General features: G+C 47.7%; 1 protein-coding gene across 1 annotated transcript in view; it reads right to left on the reverse strand.

The window, feature by feature from the left end:
- Positions 1-5,021, reverse strand: part of CMC2 (C-X9-C motif containing 2) — a 662,556-nt gene extending 657,535 nt beyond the window's left edge. The window contains exon 1 of the mRNA XM_082270378.1: positions 5,002-5,021. The gene's annotated coding sequence lies outside the window, so the exon portion shown is untranslated. The remainder of the gene's footprint in view (positions 1-5,001) is intronic.
- Positions 5,022-6,000: the final 979 nt, after the last annotated feature.

Here is a 6,000-nt window from a genome sequence, read left to right on the forward strand (position 1 = left end):
TTCTGCATGAAGCAGAAGATCGTCTAGGTAACCTAGAATCGATATACCTCTTTGGCGCAGAAGTGCCAACATAGGGGCCAACACCTTTGTGAAGACCCGCGGAGCCGTGGCGAGACCGAAAGGTAACGCCACAAACTGATAGTGGTTCTCCTCTACGGAAAAGCGTAGAAAACGCTGATGTCCTGCGAAAATGGGAATGTGAAGATAGGCGTCCTTGATGTCTAAGGACGCTAGGACATCCCCTGGATGCAGGAAGGCTGCTACCGTGCGAATGGACTCCATTCTGAATCTTCTTATGTTGACGAAAGAATTGAGCGCTCTTAAGTCCAGAATTGGACGCACTTTGCCCTCTTTCCTGGGTATTGTAAACAGGTTTGAATAAAACCCTTGAAACCGTTCTGTCCAAGGAACGTGGACTACCACTCCTTGTTGTAGTAGATCTGTGACTGCTCTCCGCAGATCTTCTAGACGATCCGGAGATAGTCGGATATTGGAAGGGAAGAATCGCGCCGGTGGGAGAGATCGAAACTCGATCTTGTACCCTGACTTTATGACTTCGCAAACCCATTTGTCCGGGATTCTGGAAAGCCATGGATCCGGGAACCGGCGAAGACGTCCCCCCACCCCAGTTATGGGTGGGGGCGCACCTTCAGGCTTTGGATGGTTTATCTTCGGGTCTGGAGGGGGCGGGCTTTTGCTTGCCCGACCACCGACCCCTGACGCCTCCTGCAGGAGCTTTGGAGGACTTAGTTTTTTCACCCGCTGGACGAAAAAACCTCTTGTGAGCAGAAAAAGAAGGCCCTCGTCTTTGACGAGTTCCTCTACCTTTAAAATTTTGCGGTAAAAAGGTGCTTTTTCCACCGGTGAGATCCTTAATGATCTCATCTAAGTTGGCTCCAAATAGACGCTCTCCTGAAAAGGGGATATTAGCCAATGCTTTTTTGGAACCTTGGTCGGCTATCCAACCTTTTAGCCACAGTGTACGCCTGAGAACCACTGCTGAGACTGATGCTCGCGCCATTAATGGAGTGGCGTCTAACGCCGCATCACATACAAACTGTAACCCCTGTATCATTTGTTCCAACAAATCTGATACCGCCTGAGGGACTTCTTCTAAGTCCCGGCGTAACCACTTGGTCCATTCAGTTACAGCCTGCGAAACCAGACCAATAGCAATTATTGGCCTGAAAGCTGATCCAATCAAGGAAAACATGGTGCGAGACATAGCTTCTATCTTGCGATCCACTGGATCTTTAAAAGACGGAGCGTCTTCTAAAGGAATAACCGTGGCTTTATTCAATCTAGCAATAGGTGAATCCACCACAGGTGGTTCTGTCCATTTCTTAATAAGGGTTTCCTCAAACGGATAACGCCTGTCAATGCGTTTGGAAATATTAAAAGTGCGTTTTGGCAGACGCCATTCTTCATCGATTGGATTGCCAAAACATTTGGGCAATGGAAAAACCTTTGCCACTTTGATGCGCTTTTTAGTCCCAAAAGGGATCTCAGTTTCAGCTATTTCTGATGGAATACCCTGTAACCTTAAAGTTTCTTGAACAGATACAATGAGTGCGTTTACCAACGCTTCCTCTCGGGCTATGGCAGATGCCGAAACATCCTCCTCACTGTCTGAAGAGACAGGACCCGAGACACCAATACCAGATGAAGTACCTGCAACTGCAGAAATAGGCTCAGAGTCTGAATCCGAGGTTTCAGATAATAAGGGGTTAGGCGGGGGTCGCTTTCTTGCGCCCTGTCCCTGACAAGCCACTTCCACCCGGGACACAAAAGTTTCCATAATAGCTGACAATGATTCAATTGTCAATGGGGTGCTGGAGGATCCCGCAGACCCCTCGAGGGGATCCGGAGGAGATACATGAGTGGCAGGGTCCATGTTAATACAGGACACCTTTGCCAGCAAAACAAAAAAACTTTTTTTTTTTTTTTTTTTGTGTGTCTCCCCCTAGCGCAATAGCGCCCCTCAGAGTACCTGCTTCTCGATCCCAGAGAGAGAGAGAGGGACCCCCAAGGCTCACCAACCGATGCAGTGTAGTTTCCAACAAACTGCAGCCAGCGTCTGTCTTACACAGACTGGAAGGAGCTGTTTGCTTTTTCCCGGGCAGAAGGCGTGGCTCCGCCCCCTGTGTACGCCTTCCGGCGTTCCCAGCCCTCCACGAGGAAGCTGGGCTCACAAAACATGGCCGCCCCCATAGAAGAGACATAAGACTCCAAAAACATGGCGGCCGGCGTGACCTGAGGACATATATGTATTCGGTCTACGGCAAAATGGCGGCGGACCGCCGATATCGTCTTCCCAGCACATCCACCTGCACTCTGCTGAGAGGTGACATATGGATCTACAGAGATACACTGCACATAAGGTAGGATTATACCTCCTATGTCTGCTGTAATGTTACAGTCTGCTGGGTAGAGTGTTAGCTCTTGAACCAAATCCACTTCCCACAAACACATGCTGTATTACAAGGGGGACTTGTAAGTGTCAGATATATACTGACCATATATGGAGGGGCCCATAATATATACTGCCTCATAAATGAGGAAAAAAAGGGAACGTTTTACTCACCATACCGAACCGACAGGCACCCTCTCTTCATAATACCCTCTCCACCGGGGTGGGGGTTTGTGGACGCCTCGACTCTCTGGTCCTGGCGTCCAAGCGAGCTTTAACTGGCAAAGTCAGTCCCTTTACTGGGACTCCGTCGCGGCCGACTCAGCGTACTGGTCTGCACGTGCCTTTTAGGCAGAACCCGGGGTGACCACTGGATCTCACATCCAGCCCGTCGCCCGGCCCCGCATACTTACTTGAATATGTCGCGGCCGACCAAGCGCAATGCCTGGTCTGCACGCGCTCGTAGGCCGGCTGGGGTGACCACAAGTGTCGCCCAGTCCGGCATTTTTGCTTGAAGATCTCACAGGAAAAAAACACTGGAGAAAACTACCTAAAAAATTTCTTTTTCTTAAAGAAAAAAAGTCTTGCCAGGACCAAAAGATCCCAGCAAGGAGCTTAGGTCCTTACTCCTGACTAGACAGAAAAAAACTGATTCCCTGTAGCAGAGAGAGGGAGGATATACCCTCAGGGACTGCCCCCTAGGGTGGAGCCAGAACGTTTTGTCATTCTGCCTAGTCCTACTCCTGCGGAGACAACATAACCCAGCTCTTGAGAATCAAGAAGACTACGTCTGTCAATGAGCGATAGAGAAATAGGGCCTGTTCATTAAGGGGGCAAATCCTTCCGGTCTTAAAGTGGTTAAGATCATTACCTTGCCAGTCATCAGCACTAACCTAACGAAACAAAATCCCTTTCCTCTACTAAGATGGCTGCCTCCACAAAGAGATAGTACAAAACAAGGCATTGTAAATCAGTAATAAGGAAAAGATCAGCTGCTGGGAAACCACTGGAATTACTGGTGATCGGTCCTTTACCCTCTTTTATGGGCACACAAGTAGATCTGCTGGTTAGCCCTGCCCCAGCAAAGGAAGGGTTCACTGTAACTAGTAATTCAGGTGTATTGGTCATATAAATATGACATAAGTGTGCTTTATACAACACCAAAAGTACAAGTACGCCCGCCGTGCTTCATAAAATGGTGTAAAAAGAAAGTGTTCGATGACTACCTACAGATGCCTCTCAGCCCTGTTCTTAGTGAAAGGCGTGCATTGTATGGTGCTTGGGTTAAAGAAACATTTTGTTGCCTCTCAGCCCTCTGCAGAAACAATGAACAGGCCTCTGGGAGCATGGAGCTGTACTCTGCTGCCTCCCGTCTGTTTCCAACCTTTTGTAATTCCATGGAATTTATTTGTTATACAATCTGGCAGAGTGTCAAACAAAGCAAAATGAGGAGCTGGTACAGAATAGAAAAAGTACAAACCCTAACAACAAATGCATTAACACAAGGTAAAAGGAAAAGATGGGAATGGAGGACTCGAAAAGTATATAACAACATTATATTCTACATAAAACAACGACCGTACAATTTTACAGCAACTGAACATAAAGCTGAAGTTTATTTTGCTTATATATTACCCGCCCTAGTCCCTCCCATCCATCTTCATCAACCTGCTAATGAAAAATTTTAATTAAAAGTTATAAAACAGCACCCTGCCTCGGTACTCGTTTTAAAAGCCTTTAGCAATAATGCAAGCACTAGGCTGGCAGTTGGGAGGAGTTAAATGAGGGGTAGGGAACCTATGGTTCGCGAGCCAGACGTGGCTCTTTTGATGGCTGCATCTGGCTCGCAGAAATCTTTAATAAAGGGGGCGTGTCCGGACGTGAGCCGCGCTGGACGTGTAGTCCCAGAGCTCGGCCGCATCTACCACTCAATCCAGTGCCATCCGTGTAGCTGTGCCCGGTGCCAAGGAGATTTCTGCCTTCGACGGTACACTTTGTGGGCTACCCACCGCTACCCTCAGTTCGTCTCTGGGTGGCCGGATTGCCGCGATATGGACCCCACAGCCTACTCGCGGTACCGCCGCCGGCTCGTGTGCTGGGGCCTGCCATCCACTCCCTGTGCCCCGACAGACACAATCTCCTTCCCCTCTGACACCCGGGGAGCTGCCTCTCACATTCACTTCTAAGGCCTTCAGCGGCCGGCCGCCATTTTCTCAGGGCCTATACTCACCTCCATCACTCGCAGGCCTGCAGGCGCTTTACCACTCCAGCCTCATTGCATACCTGCCTACTCTGCTCTCTTCCCGACCAGACTCCAGGCACTTTCACACGGCTCCATCTACTCACTGTATAGCTGCGGCCCATGAATATTAAATAAAGGTTCCCGACCCCTGAAATATAGTGTATGGCTCTCACGGAATTACATTTGAAAATATGTGGTGTTCATGGCTCTCTCAGCCAAAAAGGTTCCCGACCCCTGAGTTAAAGTGATACTAAAGCACACAGTTTAATTTACATTGTCCCTTCTCTTTCTGTATGTGGATGACAGCACTAATTATTTTAATAAAAAAAACAAAAACATCTAAGTACCTTTTTTCCTAATCAATATACACATGACCCAGCTCTTTCCCAGCCTGTCTGCAGGGAAACAGTGGCAGAAGGTGCTTCTAGTAATCTGGTACTAGTCCCACGTTCTAAATAAAAAAAAAAAAATCAGCCTTTAAAAATAAATAATTAACATCAATAAACTGTTTAAAATTGTAAAATATTTGAAATCAAATTTTTATCTTTTATTTTAGCAATAACATGATGTGAGTGGATCACAGGCTGTGCCATACACCTCCAGCCTTTGTCTACTGTGTGTATGTGCTTAGAATAAGGCTGGTCATAGATTGATCAAATCTTCGCCGGTTCAGCATGGACTGCCCGAGATTTGATCCATCTATGGCTGGGGTCTTCAAACTATGGCCCTTCAGTTGTTCAGGAACTACAATTGCCATCATGCCTAGTCATGTCTGTGAATCTCAGAGTTTTACAATGCCTCATGGGATGTGTAGTTCCACAACAGCTGGAGGGCCGTAGTTTGAGGATCCCTGATCTATGGGCAGGCTGATTGTACCAAAGTTGATCCATCATTTGACTTGGGTACAACCAGCAGGTCGGATTTTTAGCATGTGATTATTGACAGCGGCTATAGCTACGAGCAATAATCAGTGTGTTCTCCCTGCGAGGATGGCTCCCCGCACTGGGAGATAACAATAGCGCCACCGATTGTCACTGTTGATGGGGGAATTGAGCATAATCGCATAATCTATGGCCTGCTTAATAGGGAAGTGAAGCCTCCATCAATCTACATGTAATATCTCCATTGTGTATAGCTGGTTAGTAGGCATGGAGGAGGGAGTGGGCTGACATTTACCACTGTGTATACGCCCACATATGTGACTCTATAGTCACATGGGCTGCTGAGAAATGATAGGGAGGAAATGCTCAGCATAGGAAGTCACTGAAAACTGAGCATGTGCATTAGCTGCTAACAGCTGCCCTGCATAAATCCCAGCTGCAGTGGGGACATGGACAGGAGGAAGGGA

This window comes from Pelophylax lessonae (assembly GCF_965119305.1).
Source record: "Pelophylax lessonae genome assembly, chromosome: 10".
Lineage (NCBI taxonomy): Eukaryota > Metazoa > Chordata > Amphibia > Anura > Ranidae > Pelophylax > Pelophylax lessonae.